The sequence below is a fragment of the Pollicipes pollicipes genome, unplaced genomic scaffold (genome assembly GCF_011947565.3).
Source record: "Pollicipes pollicipes isolate AB1234 unplaced genomic scaffold, Ppol_2.1 Scaffold_7231;HRSCAF=8579_pilon_pilon_pilon, whole genome shotgun sequence".
In the NCBI taxonomy this organism is placed as follows: domain Eukaryota; kingdom Metazoa; phylum Arthropoda; class Thecostraca; order Pollicipedomorpha; family Pollicipedidae; genus Pollicipes; species Pollicipes pollicipes.
In genome coordinates, this window is record NW_023597034.1 from 25,399,339 (window position 1) to 25,421,818 (window position 22,480).

At 46.3% G+C, this 22,480-nt stretch overlaps 1 long non-coding RNA gene across 1 annotated transcript; it reads left to right on the forward strand.

The window, feature by feature from the left end:
* Positions 1–4,265: 4,265 nt before the first annotated feature.
* LOC119110298 (uncharacterized) lies at positions 4,266–12,228 on the forward strand. Its single transcript, XR_005095472.1, has 3 exons — positions 4,266–4,355; positions 4,512–4,589; positions 11,818–12,228. It is a non-coding gene; the product is annotated as an uncharacterized LOC119110298 (long non-coding RNA).
* The last annotated feature ends 10,252 nt before the right edge of the window (positions 12,229–22,480 follow it).

Below are 22,480 nucleotides of genomic sequence, written 5' to 3' on the forward strand. Positions count from 1 at the left end.
CAGCTTTCAGTTAGTCCTGGGTGTCTCGAGGTACCTAGAACACTTCTGGTTCTGCAGTATCTTCGTGCCGTTATACACAGGGGCCTCTTACATTCTTGCTCGACCTCATCGACCCGGGTCTACTTCTAAGCAAACCTCTCTTGGGTGCTTCAGGCTATTCTGTCTGAGTGTCACTTGACTGTTTCGAAATTTTTGACTAGTTTGGGACCACTCAGCTGGTTCCGGATCGCTTGGCTGTTTGCTGCCTTTGTCGTTCTTCAGCCATTGTGTTACATAAGGGACTCTCGATCATTTTAGGTGATCACAGAACGCTGTTAGTGCTGGACCTTACAACTTTTATAGGTCTCACCGCGGTCCTGGGATCCGTCATATCGGCCGCTGTACCAGCCAGCACTCCTGATCGTCTCAGGGCTCTTCCGTCATCGGCTGTGACATCTGACCGGCGTCAGGACGCTTTGCTGCCTTTAGCTCGTTAGCCGTCGAGGAACCCGTGATCTTGCCAGGCTCTATACCGGCCCCGGGACGCGACCTAGGACGATGTTCGGGCGCCAGGCCAACGGCTATCTTGGGTCCTCGTACGGTATATGGCCCTACCCGTTCAGGGTCTCTGGTCGTCCTCGTCCCCAGTCCTCAGTACAATTGGAGCTCCTCAGACATCCCGACCGTGGGGTTCGGTCAGACCCAACATCCTGGCGCTCACCTCTTGCCTCGTCCGAATTCATTCTGGTTCCCTGTGCAGAGTGGCGATTGAGCAACTCATTGCAAGCTTATGTGACCTGTCAGGTGACCCAGACGTCATCAGTGTCACCACCAGTCCACTTGCGTCGCTCTACCCATATCCTCTGAGTAAGTGCAGTGTTGTTGCCGCTGATCTGTTTTGCATCGCTCAGAAATACTTCTGACGAGTTGCAACGGTGCATTTCTTGACAAACAATGAATAAAACATTCCACAAATTGTCTAACGTTCTTTGTTCTTCTGGGTCCCAAGAGTCAGATTCCAGAACCGTTCTGTAATCGCTTGACAGGGATGAAAAACAACGCCCTGAAAACAAAATTGAAGGAAAAACACCTGGTCAGTCTGTAGAGCGCTAAGCGCGAGCTTCCAACGTAGAGAGTTGTCTCCCGCTGATGGTTACGGAGGCTTGGTGGGATGAGGACCCTTAAAAGGACGTCCCACAGTAGTATGCGAGGAGCAAGCCAGGCGTCTTCGAAAACAGCGGTTGGGCAAAAACTAGGTCCCACTTTCGGAAATTGCATGACCTCCTCATGTATATCTTGGGCTCGTTGCGTTCGAACCACAGCTCATGCTGTGGTGAAAGGCCCACCTACGATAACCTTGCAAAGCTTCAGCTATTTTTGGTGACACAACCCGGCTGTGATTGGTGGTGGTGCTTGGTGGAAAGGGATGCAGAAATAATTGGCATCGCTTTTATTTGCCCGTGGCTCTCAATTAACCTTAAAAGATAAGCGCCTGAGGAAAAATCTAGCGTCTAAAGGCATATTGCTATTTTTATGTATGTTGATTTTTGGCCATTTTGGCTTTTCGTCTGATTCCATCTGACGTTGATATGATACGTCTCCTCATGCTGAGTTAGGTTATTTAAACCATCAGTTGAAATTTTCACAAACTTTTAACCCTTTCTTTTGGCTAAAAGTTTATGAAAGTTGCAGTTTTTGGCTTCAATATCAAAATCAAGCATGAAGAAAGGAACCAGATGGAATCAGAAAAATCAGATGGAATCAGAAAAACCGCAAAATAGCTGGAAATGAATATATCCGGTTTTACCTCTGGACGGCAGCAATCAGGTGAGTGTGTAGTTATTTTCATGTGACGAAGGCCATGCGGTGTTATAGTATCCAGTTTAAGGCCTGCAAATGGGTGCGCAAAAGACTGCGCGAGCCGGGTACAAAAGCTTCCTTCATAAAATACTCGAAAAACCGACCTAAGACGAGTCATGAGCTTGGACAAACTCAATAGTTCGGAAGCCTTTCACAGTCACCCTGCACTGCGCGTTTAAAGGGTAGGGGTAGAGGGCGGTGAAAGGGTGCCACCTTTTAGGCCAAACCTTCAGCAAGTCACTACGCGTCTTGATTGCGTTGCTTGAATCGGACTGCAAGCTGCAAAACCTCAACCAGGATTTCTTGCTGCCATTTGAGACATTCCGTTCAAAATGAGTAGTTTTCCACGGTTCCTTGATGCCAATGCTTTGAAAAATTTTCTTACTGACTAGAACGACGTTTTTCTTAAGCATTGCCCGATTGTATTGGATTCACCTGGGGCTAGGGCCTTGTTTAGACTGCTACGCTTCAGCTCCTACGCACTGGCAGCTTCTGCAGTCAGTCGCAGATCAGAGGTCAAAGGGAATGTTCCAAATTTTGAAGATGTCGAGGCAAGCATCACATATGATGAAATAAGATCAGTTATAATTATTGGTATACTTTCAATTGGCAAGGGCTGCTCAAGACAATGTAATCTCTTTGTTCAGGTAAATATGCTCCTCAATTTGTCACTATTTGATTACGTCATTGTACCCTGAATAACAATGACTGAGAGAGAGATCAGTGACGTCCGTTATATCTGGAGATCATACTCAACGGACGTCAAATATGAATGACTCGCCAATTTCATTTTTATTGGCCCCGATCACCACATGACAACTGAAATGACAGTGTTTGAATGACGTTATGATGGCGTCATGGATGCCTCTGTGACCTTGAAATAGTCTCCACGAAAAAGTCTGCACATCTTCGAGGGCATATAGCTCAGAAACTTTGTATGTGTTGAGAAGGGTAGGACCGTGAAATGTACAGAATGATCTTCAAGATGGCTATTTCAGTTAAAACCCCACACAGATATGGAGCACTCCCTTCAAAGCACGACGTCAGGCCGTCTGTGAAGTAGATTCATACCGAGCGCCAATAAGAGCGTCTAATTGGCCTTGACCACCCGCATGCCCTCTGTTTCAGATTCTGCTGCAGGCGCCTTGGGAGCAGAACATGCTTAACGGCAGGGTCGCATTAATAGCTCGCTCTTTTGTGGTCAAACGCTTTATGTTGCCCCAGTCCCCCACCCGCGGTTCCGCGGTCCCCACCCGCAGCTCCCTCTCTAACCTAGGAAATGCCTAATTCCTTAGGTAATTGATTCCTCCCATTTTTCATTCATCTCGATTGCTTTCCGTGCATGGTTTTTGGTTCGGGGCACTTGCTAGGGTAGATCGCTGTGTGTGCTCTGAACCCACAATCCAAAATGTCTCTTTATACCGTTCGATCCAGTTCCTCGGACATTTTATTGAACATCCTTCTTTCCCAACAAGCTTTGTACATGCCGTACAGTGCTGCTCTGACACGACCGCCTGGGGTCTTTGTAAGTTGCCAGCTGGGCAAAGCAATCCATCCCAGATTCGCGCCACTACTGCTAGATTACGAACCTGGCATTTCACCTCCAGACCATGGGAACCGCAAACGCCGTGTGCAGTGCACTGCTCACATTTCGCCCCTGTCATGTTCCCAGGTTGGAACGGAAAGCGCAGATTTGCAAATTTGAGGCAGCCTAGATCCTTTTACAGACATAAACAAAATGCTGTGAGCAAGCTAAACAATACTTAGCTTGGCCGACTTAGTGTCCAGCCTGATGTCTGTGATGTGTGCTAGCTTAAAGTCGTTTACATGTGTAAGTGATCCTTGAGTGATTCGCGATGTTGGTTCATTTGAAATCGCTTTCATGCATAATTGATACGCGATAAATGATGCAGATTAACTTCAACCAGCTTGCATGTTTGACTAAAGCATGGTGCGTGATGCCTGTTTACTTGAATTCGTTTGCATGGACACGCATTTTGGCGCGTTCCAATTCTTAAATGTGCACTATATTGTAGTAATGGATGGCAATTTCTCCTTGTTTAATCCCCTGAATGTTGGTGTTCTGTAAGAACTGTGTCTCGCTGTTTCAAAAAAAGAACATGAACAGTCGAGAAGGATCATGGGCAGGAAATTTTGAATCCACTTCTACTATTGTTTCGATAAGGGCACGTAGCCGAAATACCAACCCATTTATATCTCCATTCTCCTGGTTTTCTCCGAGGAACGAGACCATTACTGCTGTCTTATCTACGAGCTCCTATGTTGTCCAATGCAATGATGTTATTTAAACATCCACGACTGCCAGCGTCACTATAGCCAGAAAGTGCGCTCGGCACTGACCCACGATTTCTCTTAAGCACGTGAAGGTGCTGGTTAAACAAGTTTGCTAAAAATAACTGACACTGGTTTTAATGATACCAAGCTCTGGTAAATTCGAAAGTCAACCGCAAAGCCGATATCGGTAAAATCTCGCTGCTTTTCTCAACAGTGTCAAGGTACGACTTGGCAATTCCGAGTTCTCGTGACAGGCAGCGAGCTAACATGATGGAGTTTGCAGAACTGAGTCTTCCATCCTCAAAGTGTTCTCAATTGCTCAGACTGCTTAGACTTGCCAGGGCCCTGGAGGTTTTAACTATACCTCTTTCTTCCAGCTTCCTGACCCGCTCCACCGTGCTTGTCTTCCAAGAATTTTGGCGACGTCTGCGGTGGCCTACGCTGTAAAGCTGCAGGTGAGGACGTCGTGCTTAGCCATGGAAACTAATCAAAACTAATGGAAAGATTACCCACACAAAAAACTGACTTCACCGAATCGTATGCATGACGACGTACTATGTATGTGGCTTTTTGTCACGCAACCTATCGGCCAGTAATCACAAGCAGAACGTGTAAAACATTAGTTGCTAACGTTTTTTATTGAAATTTGTGAGTATCCTCTCCTCTTGGACACCCTGTACTGTGCAGTATCTCGTCTGAGATGTCGATAGTTGTAAGGAACCCTACAGCCACCAAGATCAAAATTGCGGAATCCCACATCCTTACTAGTCGAGTTGCAAAAGTGTTAGCACAACAAGGTTACCTGCCGTAGGTTGTTCACGAAAGTGTGTTCCAAGTAAGAAGAAAAGCCAACTTAGCTTAGTTGATGTTTATGCAGCCTTCAGCCTTTTTCAGAATTCAAGATGCGGGTCACCGCCATATTGCATGCAAATTAATTTGCTTCTTTTGATCTGGATGACATAGATGTCACATTCTACGACAAATCGATAAATCAAACGGTCAGTCGTGCAGCCTTACCCCTCGGATTATGATGAAAATGGGTCACAGACGTTGTCAGCGGCGCCAAAGACGCCTGTAACATTTTCAGTTTTCTCAGTTGAGCAGTTTTAGCGTTACATGGCTACATTCTCAGGCATTTTCATGTCGTGTGGTTGTAGGGCTACGTTCGGTGGCGATGCTCCATTACGATGAAAGAAAATTATGCAAACCTATACGTCAAAATAATTAAAAGGCCTTCCAGATCACGTGTGAGTCGTGGTTGGAATTCTCATTGCAAAAAAAATATTGACTGCAATTATGAACACATGTAATGCATGCAGAATCATGTATCTACACGAGTTTGTATCTTTTCTGATTCGCATGTGAAAAAGCGTAGTTTGAAACCTATAATCCAAAAATAAGGAAGGCGGCAATCGGCTTTGAAAGGTTTGGAAATAATGTCAAAATAAGGGACCACGCTTCATTCATGCCACCCGCTGTCGGCTACTGGCGCAGTACCTTCCACACGTCTCACCCTCTGCGCGGCGGAAAATCAGCGCCATTATGAGACGACACTAAGCTTAACAACACGATGGCTCACATGTACGTGGAATTCGACTCAGAGCATTAGTGACTCAGTCTAACTCATTCTAACTCATCAAAACCCTTGAAATCAGGCAACCGCTACATCCCTCCAACACCTCACGATAACATACGGGCAATGCCAGTCTAAGCACTCATTTGTCTTAATCTGTGAACCTTAGGCGTCCCTCTGACAGCCTTGACCTGAACCAATCTGATGGTAAGCTCATCCTCTACCCAAAGGATTTCACGTCCCGGTAAGAAAAAATGTGTTGTCTGCACATTAGCCACGCCCTGCGAGAAATGGCATAGCTTCCCAGCAGAGAGAACATGATCGAATGGAAGCCCAACAGGCTGGCAGCACTCCGCGTTGAAGTTCTTCTCATGAAAACAAATGTCAACAAAAATTGAGCATGGTCTCGTACTGCACAGCCCATCTATCTAAAAGCTGTGCCCTTTTTCCAGATTGGTAACGAAGCGTTTCAGTTCGGGTAAAAGGTATTCTAGAAACGTTTAGACTGCAATAGTTTCATGTCCCATTGCGTCTGACAGTGCGCAATAACTTGTATGCGTAATCTGTGCAGGTTCTGGTCGAGATACCACAAGAGGCAGCGTGCCGTGCGGTGCATCGCAGTTTGACTCCTGAACTTCCTCTTGGACGACGAAAGTGTAATTTTCTGAAAGCCTAAAATGAACAAAGCTTCGTTCTCGGGTAATTGTTTTTTTTTAAGTCGTAGAATAATTTATTATGGTGCTGGGCTGTTAAGTGAGTGTGTCTGGTTAGTGCAGCCATGGCTTCGAATAAGTTGGCCGAATGCTCATCTATTGGCGGGACAAGTTCAGTTAAAAGTACAGCGGTCTGTGCTCGCCCGTTGGTTAAATCTGATTACATGAAGCAAATGAAAAATTCCTCTGCTTGCGCATTGACTGCGCCAATCAAAAACGATCTCACACCATCCTTACCCGGACATTTCTCACACTCCCACATCATGCATGATTCTTTATGAACATCTTACGTCGTGACTCAGTAGATCCTTATAGGTTACGACTCGCAAGCCAAGAGATCGCACCATAAGCTTTCCGTTGTGGTGAAAACAGCACACGCAAGCCGCGGAACTGCCGCTGCTAGCCATCAGGATTGTTTCGGGGTAACTGCCGCTTTTACCCATCAGGATGTGTTTCGGGGTAACTGCCGCTTGTTACCCATCAGGATGTGTTTCGGGGTAACTGCCACTGTTACCCATCAGGATGTGTTTCGGGGTAACTGCCGCTGTTACCCATCAGAATGTGTTTCGGGGTAACTGCCGCTGTTACCCATCAGGATGTGTTTCAGGTGGCGACTAACGCGCTTGGAAAACCATACTAATGGGCTGCTCTCATATTCCTTACACAGTTGCTGCGTCTCATGTAGATTGTCTAAATTAAGTGTTTTTCCCCCCATCGCCATTTTCGCCTCCCGCATTCACAAGATCCTCCTTTCTGGGACACATCCTGAGAACGACATCTGCGCTGTAAAACGAGACAATGTTTCGGCTTTCCTCCTCTCCCCTTCTCTGGTAAAGTCCCGTGTTCTTCCATGAGTTTAATGGTACGACGTGTCATGTACTGCGTGGCTCCGAAAAAATCCGCGTTCTTCTCTAGTCGTAAATGGGGACAGCGCAAGAGCCCGCAGGCGGCGCTGAGGGTTATCAGTCCTTTGGTGTTCTTCTTTCAGCCATTCACGGGGCGCTCACAACTGAGACAGCTGCATGGAATAATGTTTGAAATGTAGCAACGTGGGTTAAAAACATGCATACAACTGTTTTAGGCGCAACGTGTATTTGTTTTGTAGATCAAGCCAGTGTTAGCTTCTCATGCCATGAGAAGTCACATTTATTCACGTCAAATTTTTCATTTTATATCCGCGCGGTTGTTAAAGAAACAGTCATCGGTTTGTAAGTGAGAGAGACCGAAATGCATGCGAGGAATATACCTCTTCAAAACGTTTTTCTTCTCTAGCCTTGTCTCTTCGCAGCGGTGGCATCAAAAGTCAGAATATATATGCCGAAAGATTGTTCCAGTTTAAGTTAACGTAACCTGGTTGCCCTACTCAACGCATCTGCTCCTTTTCTCTGCCTCTGTGATGCAACTAGGCCTTTTGCAGCGAAACGAAGCACGTTTGCCGCGAAAACGGTATTCTTGAGAGGGAGATATATACCTGAAAATAAGCTGGTCCTTATCCTTGTTGCACAAAATGTGTGATAATAACTCCATATCAGCGCCCGTCCCCTGCGGGTAAACGTATAGGACAGTGTTTTAATTTTCACATTTATCGCAGAAGAAAAACTGACCGACCCGGTTGAAGGTTTTCGAAAAAGAAGATGACTGAGTGGTGAACAGCAGAGCATTAGCACATATAGGCACTGACTCCGATGCACTGGGGTTTGTTGAGACCCTCCTGACTCGGTCATTTTCTCCGGCTATGTCCGAGTTGCGATAATCGGAGCTCCTTGAGCATCAGCTTGAGCTTGAGCTTTGTCCCTGGGACTGGCAGCTGGATAACTTGCATTCGGGTTTCGCAAGAGGTTCCGCGTTACTATCCGCAGGAAGGCTTTCGGGGTCATTCGTAAGCTTGGTGCGACAGCTGCAAAACGCTAGTGTTAGTACTAGTTATCTACGGATCTTGGACACCATTGACCAGTTCTTTTAATAAGTTCCTGAAACTTCATCGTGCTCTCGTTCTGTGCTTCTCACATGGATGGGCACAACTGGGGTTGTTTGGGCGCTTCATTGTCGCAAAACACGCTGCAAAGGCACCCATGCGCTCCAGCAGCACAACAGGCGCTGGCCCAAGATGCGATCACTGGGCCTCTGTCTGACTTCCAAGTCGCCCACATGAACGAGAAACATCACCCTCGCAACAGTGCGCGCACCCACCTACCCATTCCCTCCTTTTTCAATGACACCAGCCCGATAGTCCACTTCGGGGTATGGATGCCACCGGCCGCGGCGGTGCGCCGCGCACCCAGTCTTCGTGCGTTACGCATGATTCCTAGGTGTACGGACCATTCATTCTCAACGTGGATGACCGAAATGATAATTTTTAGAGTTTGTGGACCATGTTACACACTTCTGCATACAAGTAAGAAAAATATAAGAGAATTGTTAGTTGTGCCTTGCAAAAGCTCAAAATGCCCTGATCATTGTTTGTTGTGCAATGATGCTTTCAAGAATGGCATGCAAGTATTCTGGACAATTTCTTGATCACCTTAACCTACAAGCTTGTCAAGTTGTCCTTCAAGCAAGTGGAACAAATTGCCACCAAAGGTAGCTTTGGAGCAACGCAACTCAACATTGCCAAAGGCTAACTCCAAAACGTGCAACCAAGATATTTTGAAATGCCATAGGTGACTTGAGTGCTGATGACAGCTTCTTAAACCCAGTTTGGTAAAAATCAGAGGGATGAGGGTGTAAGAGACTTATCGTTTTATCATGGAATGCCACAGTGGACTATCTATACTTTGAAGTTGGTATATTTAGCTTCTTAGTTTTGAAGCATCAGGGCGGTCAAATTTACCCTCCCCCCAGCAATGCCGTATTTTACCGGTCACCCGGGCGCGTGTTAAATCGTCTCATCTTGCAACGCACTTAAGCCCGTCCCGATTTAGCACCTGGGTAGAGCCCTTCTTTCCCATTCACAGACCTGTGGCGGGGTGGGGTCGAGTTGCTTCAGGCGTATGCTATTTGTCCTCGCCTGGGACCGCCTGCGGCCAGTGGCAACGGCCGCACTAAAGGTCAGGTGAAGTCAGGCCAGAATGGACCGTGCCTAGCATTGTGACAAGTTAAGCTTTCGCCACAAAGTTTTGCCGCCGAGCCGAAATTTTACGATCGTGTCAGGGTCCACCAAACAAACGCTGCTTAGAGTGGGCGCTCATCCCAGAAATACACCGAATCAAAAAGTTCGGATTAATTCCGAGAAACCGATGGCTGCAAGGATCATACCGCATTATAATTTCACACACCCCGTGACTGGTAAGAAAGCGGTCCCTAAATCATAATGGGGAGTGCGATGTGTACCTTCTGATCCCCAGTCTTGTGAACTTAGACGTGCTAAACTATCCCTTCTTGTCCGTGAGAACAGTTACACAGCGCACTAAAAGAGGTATTCTGGTTGTGCCGCTTGTTTTCGCCTCAACAAAAGATCAGGTTCGCAAAGAGCTCGTAGAAAGGTGAAATAAACAAACTGCGTCATCGTAAAATTATCGTTTATGCACGATCGTCCAGAAAAATTAACTAACGTTTTAGCCAGCAGGGAAAAGTATATTTTTTGCGCAATGGAGACTGCGGTGGCATTGAAATATCTATTTAGTAGCAAAATGTGATAGCAAAAAATGTTCATCATCTGTACTTTCATAATTAAATCACGATTTAACAGAAAATGTATCGTTGAAGACGAGAACGATATCTGGCCAACATCACCTCAGAACGCTACATCACCACCGCTTTCATATCCTTCTGGGCGGCCCCGGGGCAACTTCACGGACTGATTGGGACAGGCAGTGGCTCCGGCAGGACGGGACGACGCCGTACACTGAATGGGCTTTGCTGGATTGGCTCGAGAATCATTTCGCTGGAATGCACATCAGCTTAAAAGGCTGCCGTGGTGTGGCTGTGCTAAAAGGCTGCCGTGCTGTGGCTTCTCACTCACCTGACCTGGCGTCCCTGGATTTCATGCCGTAGTATAACACCAAGCCAGCAAAGCCAAGGCCGTATAAGAGAGATCAAACCGTTCGGCGGCTCTCGCCTCATCTTCACTTAACGTTAGCTTGACGTCACTGGTAACGACACTTCCCTGCGTGGCGGACCGTCAGAAGCCAAAGGTATTGCTGAGCGACAACCAGTACATCGAAAGACTTGCACATATAATGAAAAAGTCGTTGGTGGAATATGACCAACGAGCGGTTAACGTTTAATTTTTTGGTGGATACGATGACGTACTCTGCAAGCCCTTACGGTACACCATTAAAATGCAATGAAATGATTGGCGGTGACGCACCCGTGAGACTTATTCGCAATAGGGCGGCTGGGACACCAGGCTGTCTTTGTTCCCATAACGAGCATACTTTCAGCAGCAGACGTATGTGAGCAGCAAGCCAACTGGCTAGGATGTAACAAGTTTGATGGCAAACGTGACAACTTCAACACGCGCTCAGGTGTGGGGTCAGTTTGACCACCCCAAGATTTCATAGTTGCCGGTCACTACATAGCGGATCTTTTGGTACACGGAATAAGATGCAGTTTGTAAGGTCGCTGACTTATGACAGGTCAAAGTCAGGCCGTGGCTTTAAGGAATCACTTAATCTGATGCGAAAACAGAGTGTTGGAAGAAATTAATGAAGGTATATTGACCTAAGGACAGGTATAAAAAACAGAGTAAGGTCCAAAACAGTTTGCTTCTTTACTGGAGAGTTTGCTACATGGGTAGTTTCTGGTACTTATTTCAGATTTATTAATAACAGAGATCACAGCAGACATCTTTTATGGGCTGTTTAAGGGTTAGAGCAAGTCATGGACCTAAAATGCTCCAGATGAAGGTTTTTTGGAACATATCGACTGACATTTCCTTGGTGCTTATTAGAGTGCAAAACTCAAAGCAATGTTATAAATTTCGTCACAATGAGCTTCTAAAATGAAAAAAGGCCAATGATCATAGCTGAACACTAGTGACCGTTTGATAACAACTGATATCTAGGTTCATTGCGGCTGCATGAGAAGGTTCGGGGTCAATGCGGAAGTCATCCCGACATTTGACCTTGTTTGATTTTATTTGACCGAAGTTGCATGACATAGGAACCTCAAATTTTGATACACGTGAGTCAACATACAGGTCAATCCACACGATGGACGTGGTATCTCTAGTTCTCTTAGTGACTGAGATATCAGTGGTCAAATGAACCCGCCCACCACCACCACCCGAGCGAAGGGTGTTCAATAGGTCACCCGGACGCGTGTTAAGCGGTAAGCGATTATAACGCACCCCGGACCTTATGCGACTTTGCACCCGTGGTCGAGCCGCCGCTGGTGGTGCGAGTGAGTGGTAAATGTGGCGAGTCTGTTGTCTGCTGCAATCATTTGTTTCCGTAGGATGCACCAGATTCCCGTCAGATGCGCAATGCACAGTCCGTACCTGACTGCATTCCTGCGTGCTCGATCTGCACCCGTCTGCGGAGCCGGCCGTGCTCTGTCCGTACCTGCGCGCGGGGCCGACAGTGGTCGGTCCCTACCTGAATGCAAGGTCATTCGCGTGTGTCGAGCCACGGTTTCGTTAGTCGTTAGTTTTGTTAGTTTCGTGTCGAGCCACGGTTTTGCTGCGTTCTTGGGACGTTTATATGCGTTGCTACGCTTAACCCCAAAGTAGCATGCGGGTAGAAGTATGGAGGAGCGGAACATGTGTATTTGTGACAAAGCTATTTGCACACTGAAAAACGTTAACTCTACAACTGATGAATCTCTGTGGGTTTCATACGGATGCCAGCGTGTTTCAACAATTACATTATTTCACTACTGAACATAGTTTGTTTGGCCACGGCCCCGATAATGTGGACACGCAAACTGTTATAGATTCAAAGTCTCATGGGAAGCACACGCCTCTGTATGAGCTTTGCTCATGGCTGGCTGAGCAAGGCTCATACCGTGCCGTTATTCGGCCGTTCTGTCTCGGACGATTATCGCGTGCACGTTTTCTCTTTTCATGCAACTACATTTTAATGGTTAGCGTCTTAGACGCGCAAAACATATCATAATCTTCAGCATGAAATTCTATGTTATCAGTTCGCTAATAATAAGCACATCCCGTTCACGATCTGTTCATGAGCAGTGTCAAGGTTTCCGACGCAGCGCTCGACACAACGCTCAACACAACGCTCAGCGCAACGCTCAACACAACGCTCAGCGCAACGCTCAACACAACGCTCAGCGCAACGCTCAACACAACGCTCAGCGCAACGCTCAGCGCAACGCTCAACACAACGCTCAGCGCAACGCTCAACACAACGCTCAACACAACGCTCAGCGCAGCGCTCAACACAACGCTCAACACAACGCTCAGCGCAACGCTCAGCGCAACGCTCAACGCAACGCTCCGGCTGACGCGCAGCATCGCGTCCCGCTGCTGGCGTCCCGCGGCTGTCGTCCAAAGACGACACGCGGCCAGCTCGTTCTTCATGACGAGAACGCCTCGCCTCATCGCGGTGCTGTTGTGGCAGATACTCCGGCTGGTAACGACATCGAGATGCTGGAGCGCCCTCTGTGCTCCCTGACTTTTGCCCCGCGTGACTTCCAGTTGTTCCCTCAAGTGGCAGATTTCTCCCGGTTCCATTTTTCAACGCGGTCCGTGCTGGTATCGGCCACATTCCAGCATGAGGAATGTTTTCAGAGCTTCAGTGAAACCATAAAACGTCTGGTGCGCCGCTGCCAGCGCTGCTTTGAAAAGCAGGGAGAACACAAAGAAACCGAGCCCTCGTTGATGGTGATCAGTGACGTCAATAAATGGGCTTCTTACAGGCAAACGGAGAATGCTTTTGGAATGCACCGGAAAAACTTAAACTACTGCATTGAGTCAAGGCCGAGCCCGTCGCAAATTTCAGCACCACTGTTTACTAAGTGCCGAGAATCTCTGGTGAAAATGCATAGTTAAAACCCAGTTTCCCATAGAAATTCCTAAGCGGAAGCTATTTAGGATGGACATGGGTTAACGTCACTCTATCTCAGGCAGTCGCGGCTACCGCTGGTAGCTGTGGTGTCACGCAGGTCGTCACAGTTGGTGATGGTAGCGCACCGGCATCACATCTGGTGGTGGTGATGATCCGGCTGTCCCAGTTGACGGGGTTGACGGGATGGACGGCAGTTTCGCTGGCACCTGTTCAAGCGCCTGCTTCCCGCAGTCATGCCCAGTGACGACAGTGACGGGTGCACTGTTGGGCACGATGGACCATCACAGGCATTGTTATTGCTGAAAGCCGGTGCTTGATTGACATGAGCATTTATTACACGATATTCATCGTTATGTCATCATTCACCATACACATTGAAAGACGTAGAACATCGCTGGTCGACGTGTGGGAAAAACAAAGGGAAGAGCGCCATGATGAGCCAAGCGCTGCTTTTGGTGTTGAAATATTAGTTTCGCGTGTGATATGTGCTAGCATGCTGTTTGTATATGTCAACAGCATTGGCTAACGTGGCATAAAGCATGAATGTTGTAAAGCAGGTACAGGAGGGGCGGGCCAGGGGCGGATGGGACAGACCAAGAATAGTGCGCGGCCGACGGTGGCATATATTTCCATCCGGACAGGTTCCAACAGATCGCTTATTGACAAAAAAAAAAACACCCAATGCATCCCAACAAAGCTAACATAGTGCAGGCACAGGTGCAAATATTGCGTATTGACGGTAGCAGATACCCAAACATGGGAAGGGGCGAAAGCTGAGATTGGTCACTAGCGATGTCATCGAGAGCAACTCTTTCCATCAAGTAACCGGACATTATGAATCTTGGGCTGCTCAGCCCGCCGAACAACGTATTTGACTCGCTTATGGCTGTGCAACCAACGATCGTGCCGCCGTAAAGCTCTTAGCAACAAGTGCCTGGTACGATTTTTTAGAGATGTGTCGTCATATTTGTATGACCCTTGATGCAATTTCTGTGGCAATGCAAGTAAGATGGCCCATTATATATATATATATATATATATATATATATATATATATATATATATATATATCTCTCTCTCTCTCTCTCTCTCTCTCTCTCTCTCTCTCTCTCTCTCTCTCTCTCTCTCTCTCTCTCTCTCTCTCTCTCTCTCTCTCTCTCTCTCATTATATTACTCGCAACGCATTGCACAGAACAACGGCTCTATCATCAGACATACACTTTCAGTACACTTTTCTTTTTAAGAACATACACTTTCAGTGTAAACCATTTAGGCTTTAATCATGCACAGGCAAATTGAAAATACCACACAGACATATGCAGTTTGACACGACCAACCCCAAATTCTACAGACATGTATCATTTCATAACCGTTTGAAGTATATATGATGAAGTTATGTGATGAAGCGCTGGACATTTCTTTAACACGCGCTCGGGTGAGAGGTCAAATTGCCCCCCCCCCCCGAGTTTTTTCCAACATGGTTTCCGAACAATGCGGCGTAGCCGCGCCAAATTTTACATAGCCGTGACAGTTGAATAGCTGATCGTTTGAAATAGCAAATGTAGATGTACCTTGTAAGGTCGTTGACCTATGGCAGGTCAAAGTCAGGTCATGGTTTCAGCCAAGGCAATTTCTTGGGAATCGTCCAATCTCATACAATAACGGAGTGTTTGACGAAGCCATACATCTCTGAGATGTTTCTTAGGCACTACAAATATTGAATAAGCAAATTACGTTGATCTAAGGTCAGGTATGAAGGTCAGACCGAAGTCGCAACCAACCTGATTTGTTACTCTAGGGCTTGCTGTATGGAATAGTTTCTGGTGCTCATTTCGAATTTATTGACAGCAGTATCCGCATCATAAATCTTCCATTGACTTCTTAGAGGTCAGAAAAAGCTATTGACTTAAGATGACCTAGGTCGACATTTTGCTTTTATGAACATAATGCCTAGCGTAATTTTTGTCGCTTATTCAAATGCAAAACTCAGAGCAGTCTTGTGTTATTTTGGTCACCATGACCCTCAAAAGGTCAAACAAGGCCACTGACCTCAAATGGACTTCTGACCTCTGCCTTAGAAGCAGTTTCCTAGGTTCTGGGGGCACTCTGGTGACCAACCTAGAATTTGACCTTCTTTGACCTTACTTGACCTGAAGGTTGTAATCTAGGAAACTCACACTTTGGCCTAAGTGAGTTCACGTACAGGTCAAGATATCCTGCAAATTTGGTATCTCTAGCTTTCTTGGTTCTTGAGATCTAAGGGGGTCAAATTATTGACCTCCCTCACCCAAGCGAAGTGCGTTTAGGTGGCCACCCGAGCGCGTGTTAAACATTATATGCACTCCAAGATTTGTAATCAAGCGAGTAATATGTCATGCCCACGACACTAAAATGGAAAGCCAAAACTGGGATGTCACATGTAAATGAATGTTCTCATGTGGGGATGGGTTAGGTTTTGCTAGACTTTCTTTTCAAAACTTTCCCGTCAGGATAGATGAAGCTAAATGCTACTGCACGCGTCTGTGCGAGTTCCGAAGTGTAGAATCCAGGCAATATGCCCCACATGAGGCTCAACTGAACTCGTACACAACAGTCGATTAACAGTATTTAGGTAACCGCTCTTTGTGTTTGAAGAAGGAACCTACTGATAGAAATTAATTAGAACATTCCCATGATCTAAAAACAAAAAGAATTTCGACAGGAAGCTGCTCAACTCACGTCTGAGGCTTTCACAATCCAAGCCAAAGTACGGCAAAACAAAATATTTTGTGAGCTTCGGAACGCACGTAACGAGAACGTTAAAGGGTCTGGGCCAGGAAAGATATCTAGAATCGGGGAACTTACGGATCAGTAAATTAATGCTGATCAAAGGGAAGCCATTGTTCCCGCAATGCCTCTTTAAATACTCGACTTCAGCATAAAAGAATTAATAAGTACACACAAATATATATGTATACATATAAATATATATATATATATATATATGCATATAAATATGCATATATATGTATATATATGTACACACATACACACATATATATATATATATATATATATATATATATATATATATATATATATATATATAGAAGTGTGCGATATGGGGCGTGGGTGTGGGTGTGCGAGCGTGGGCGTCGGTGTGGATGTGGGTATTTGTGTTGCACAGCACCACCATTCAATCCTCTCCCTGATAGGAGGTTGATGCATCCCCTGCTAGACTTTTTTAGAACACCTCTCCGGCATGTAGTACAATCGCGCCTTAACTTTCAGTAGCCTATAGGGCATCAACTGCGCGTGCTTTGGCACCAAAAAGTATTATTAGGTCGTCTGGTTTCGCGACGCGGCGAGCCAACATTATTCATGTACGGTGACATCCATCAAAATGCATGCTCCGAACGCCTCTCCAATGCACGATTGGACTCAGCATTGAACAAGAAAAAAGGCCTGTTCAACGGTCGTGTCGCCACAAGGCATATTCTCCCGGATATGATGCTGCGCAAAGCTAAAAAGTGCGATTTTCTGTAAGATTTAACCTTTGATGTGGCATAATAGGGTCAGTTATTGACAAAAGCACACAAAAACTAACACTAATCGGGTGATCTTGCTGAGATCAATCTACTGGTTGCTTTCTGTAAGCTCCATCTTTATTATGTTTGAAATGTCGGAAGGCTGCATCAACCTCCCCCCTCTCATCCGTCCGCACCATGAAAAACGACGCATCAGGGTGAAGGTTGATCTCCCTAATTCGATCAGCATGGGAAACGGAGAGTTCATACCGAAAAAAATAATTCAGAGTGACAACGGGCTCTGAACTTGGCAACAAGGCGTCGAAGCGAAATTAGATATGGAAGGTTTGGGGCTCGTGCAAGGTAAGCCACGCTGGCCATTCAGTTGAATTAGTCGCCTGCTTACAATGTTCAGGCATGCTGCAGCGTTTTCGTAAGATGTAGTTCGATGAAAATTTTTGGTCACGGACATTGCTCACAGATTCGAAATGTTCAAACTACAAATGGGCGCCAGATGCCAGCCAGTGTTGACAGCGCCAGACAGCGCAAATGCCGCGGTTACTTGCATGTGGCGCATATGCCATGCCTTTTCGCAGAACATCCGTGATAAAGCGGTACACACTGTCCACGGTTTACCAAAAGTTTGTAAGAAACCACAGAAGAGCAAATGCACTAGATTGGCATAAATACGAACTACATGATTCTTCAGGATGGAGTGTTTCTGGTTGGCAAAAGCCTTGCGAATGTGAAATGTGATTGAAATGGTGTTTGTTCTTTTTACTGCAAAATTTCAGCGACTGAAATGACTAGAAACAGCTAAAACGTATACATTCATTGTGAGGTCACTATGAGTTGACGTTATAGCAACTAGGATTGGCAGAGCATAAACAGGCAATCGTGATGGCAACAGTGTGGGATTGCCTGGAAACACTCAAGCGTTATCATGCGAATACCACTGTGAATTCACCTCTTTTAGGCATTTTTTAAAGGATTGATGGCAGACCCCAGCAACCAGAGCAGATCGAGACGTCAAAAGTATAAGTGACAGTATAAGTGACTGCGTGACAACAACTCACTAAAAGACCTTAAAGCAATCTGGGTCTTGGTTCGTGGGAGAACAGTTATTGTTACCTTTTCCAAGAAGTGTTAACAAATCTGTACTTCCCCCACTCTTAAGAAACCACTGGCCGCTGTCCTGCTGTGCATTATTAGCCAAATTTACCCAAAAAATATCTTGCGAATTTCGGAATACGTTAGTAAATTTTTGTTTTCAAGGAATGCACATCATTGTAGATAAGTCGATTTCGCTGGTGAATCGTCTGGCCAGGTCAGACACATAGACAGCACATTTTCTAGCAATGTATTTTGCAGGGGTGTTTTTCGCAAAAAACGTTTCGGGCGCAGAACAGGCCATAATGGCTCAACCTACCCTCAATCGGCGTTGACCTTTCTCCTTTTCATGGTTGCCCCCCGCCCCCCCCCCCCCCCGGTCAACTGAATAAGAAATCTCACCCTGGTTGTTTGTAAAATTGTTCGCGGACGCTGAACATCAGCACACCATTGCCCGTTACAGGCGGGGAAGGAAGATGCTTCAGTGTAAGTCCTGTTCATAGGTGTGGGAGCGAGAGCCGTGGTTCACACGGCTCGCTATTTTCCGATAATGCTCGAAATTCAGCCTTCGGCGACGCATGAGCAGAATCTTCCTCAAAATTAGCCTTGATGCTTACATTTTCTGAGGTATTCTTTTTCTTGTGGTCTTACTCGCATCAGGGATGTAGCCTGGCAAACTAACCTAGGGAGGGAGAGGGGGGGGGGGGGGGAGCGTAGCGAGGAAGATGGCTAAATACACCACCAAGATGCACAAGAAAACGTCTTTCTCAAGCAATATTACCGCCACTTTTGCAAAGTTGGAGGATTGAGAGTAAAAACACAACTTTCCAAAAAAATATCAGCCAGCAGCCCATCCCGCCAGCCTACCCAGTGATGCAGCCTGCAAAAGCCCGCTGCGTTGTAATGCTGGTCCACCATCAGCCTGTAAGTGTTCATTTATTGCAACCTGCAATTTTATCATCTCACCTTAGTTTCAGACCTATACATTGTGCATGAAACGGCATATAATTGTCACCTAACACGTAACATTGCTTTGCTAACACCAGTGATGTTACTCAGAGAGCAGCAATCAAATTGCCTGCATAGTGGGATTTATCATGCACCAAGGAAGACCTGAAACACTGCGAGAACAGTTTTCAACTATAAATGAGAAAGAAGAGGATGAAAATGAAATTTGCCTCTCGTCAAATGCTTGAAAATTGCATGTTTCTACCCCATCTTACAAACCACAGGTCATTTCTTCTCAAATGGTATGCATCAACTGATAGTTTTGCACCGACCGGGCAAAAACTGCTGCATGTTTCGAGTCACGGGAAGTGCAAGTTAATCACAAGGTACACGAGCTCAATCGTCATTTGATTACGTCATAATTGCCACAATGTCAAATATCCTATTGAAGAACCATAGCCAGCCTCCTATATGATGTTTGTTGTCCTTAACACGCGCCCGGGTGGCCGATTGGACATCTTTCGCTCGGGTGGGGGTCAATTTGATCTTCCCCTGAGATCTCAGGAAATAAGGAAGCCAGAAACATCAAATTTACAGGGTTTGTTGGCCTGTATCTAAACACATTTAGGTTAAAGCTTGAGGTCCATAGGTCATGACCTTTGGATTAAACAAGTTTAAACAAGGTCAATCTCCAGGCTGGTCTCCAAAGTGCCCCCAGAACCTAGATACCTGTTCTAAGAAAAGGGTCGCGCGCTCATCTATGGTCAGTGACCTTGTTTGGCCCTTTGAAGGTCATGGTGACCAAGATCATACAAGACTGCCTTGAGTTTCGCATTTGAATAAGCGACAATGATTACGCTAGGCAGTATGTTCCTAAAAACAAAATGTTGACCTGGGTGACTCAAGATCAGTGACCTTTTCTGACCTTTGAGAGTCTGTAGAAGATGCATTATGCGGTTCCCGTTATCAATCAATTCCGAATGACCACCAGAAACAACCCTATACAGCAAGCCCTACAGTAATAAAACGTGTTAGTTTTTATCTTGGTATGGCCTTCATAAGCGACCCCAGACCGATGGGATTTGTTCTTTCAGTTATGTTGCATAAGAAATTATCTCAGAGATGTATAGTTTTGTCTAACACTCCGCTATTGCATCAGATTAAGCGATTCCCTAGAAATTGACTTCGCAGATTCCATGGCCTGATTTTGACCTGCCATAGGTCAACGACCTTACAAGGTGCATCTAACTTTGTAATGCCAAGCGATCCCCTATTGAATTATCTACAGCTATATCAAATTTGACGCGGCTGTGCCGCGCCGTTCGGAAACCAGTCTAGAAAAACCCTCGGTGGGCCAGTTTGACCCCTACCCAAGTGCATGTTACGTGCATACATCATGCGATCGCACTACATTAAACCATAAACATAACCATAAGCTTTCAAGCGTCACATTTCTCTGTTACCACTTCCCACGTTCCAGCCTACAACCATCGTCGCTTGGCTTGTGTCATGCTGCGTGAAAGCTACGTGAAAGCAAGGATGACATGATACTTTGCGTACGAAAATTTGTCCCTCAAGTGACATCATTAGCATTAAGCAATTTTATAGAAACTGCTATATTACTGCATGCTGCAGTAAACAACTATGAAAACAAATCAAACTTGTTCAAATAGGTTCATTAAATTCTTTCTACAGTTCTCATAGGCCAAAGGCTGTAACTTTCCATTCTTATGAAAGACCTGATTGAAATCATATTTCGAGATGCTTTTCACACAGCCGCATGCAAATGCAACAATAGGAAAAATGAATAAATCAGACAGAACAAAAACATTCGTGTAAAAATTGTTGAAAGTAGTACCCATCACAGTGGGGTAAAAGCGCATCGCGCAAGTGCCCTGTAGTCGTGGTCGCAAACTGCATTTTCTGCAGTCATAGATGAACAAATTGTATGCTGGTTTGGACAAATGCTGCGCATTTAATACGCCGGTGGCTGCTGGCTGTATTGACAAGCGAGTGTAGCTAGGTCAATCTGGTCACAGTTTCACATGCATTTCGTCAATTACAGATATTGACAGTGATTTGTGAGGTGTTGCTTTTGTGTAAGCCAAGAAAGATTAAGTGCACCACACCCCCACAACAAAAGCCAAATGTGGTGTGTATTTATATTAAGGACGCGCCTACACGCTGCACATTGAAATCAGCCTATAGCTTTGAAAATTTGATCTCTTATTCTTAAATTTGTATAGCGAAATGTTTGCCTAAAGTTGTGCGTTTTGTGTAGCTTGGTTTACCCTTGCCCGTGAAGCCCGTGAAGTCTGGCTCATAACCCAGCCAAAGGCCCCCGGGCTCTTGCGGGTCACAAATTGGTGGGTTAACGGGCTTCTCAACCTATTTTATCGCGTCTCTATTTGAAACCCACCAACCGTATAAAAACAATTACACCCCTAACTAACATGGCGTCTCAAAGGTGACGGCTATATTCACCTGACTCCGCTTTGGTATCATCTTCCCGGAAATAACAACCTCGTTTTGTTAGCACGTACCTGAATTCTGCGCTATCACGTACTCTCCATCTCATCAAATCCGTATAGCTCATGGCCGCGTGTTTGGGATATTGCACGGTACGGATAAAATTAGGAATGACGACATGGAGGAGCTGGCCAAACACTTCCAAACGCATTGTAAAGTTTTGCTCAATATAAATTACTTATTTACACTTAGGTCACGCGCCCGTTACCGATTCGAAAAAAACTCATTATGCGTCTGATTCATCATGATTGTTGATTAGCCACGCCGATGAAACTTAAGGCGGGCCATTTTCCCGAATGGATACGAAGCTTCACTCACGGATGTAAGGCATGACAATCGGGCAGCGAAACCCGGCGACAACCGAGTAGCGAAAACCGGCGACATAGAACCAAACGCCATTTTGACGAGACCGGTCCGTGCAGCTGGGAGCCCAGCCGGCCTGAGCCTGGCGGCGGCGGTGGCGCGACGGCCGCCGCTCGCCGGCCCCGGCATCCGGTCGCCCTCCAAGCCCTGTCGCCACCACTGCCGGTGTCATGCGTCAGATTTGGCGCCGGGGCGTCAAGACAAATGCTGCTATGCCTTCCGGCGACACCGCGGGCGTGGCCCCACCCCCGTGATCACGTGATGACAGGGGCGGAGCTTGTGACGTCACGGCGCCTCTGGGATATAAGCGCCGCCGGTGGGGTGTTTCCTTAGGCCAGCACACGGCAACACTGGTGACTAGTGGTCCAGTGTGAGAGCTATTCCTCGTCTGTACGGAGCTGCCCTGGTCATCCGCGGTGAGTTGTTTCCTCCAGCGTGGCCCCGCCATGGCGCTGGCCATGGTCAGTAGCGGGGGTTAGCCCGTCACCCCCTGCTGCTGGCTGTTGGCGGGTTGGGTCATAAACTGTTCCAACCATTGATACTCACCTTCGGGCGCTATTCGTCGGTTGTTGGTCATGTATGCAACTTCTGCGGTCGCTAATGCCTATCAAGGACGGGACGGTCTCACCATATTAGCCT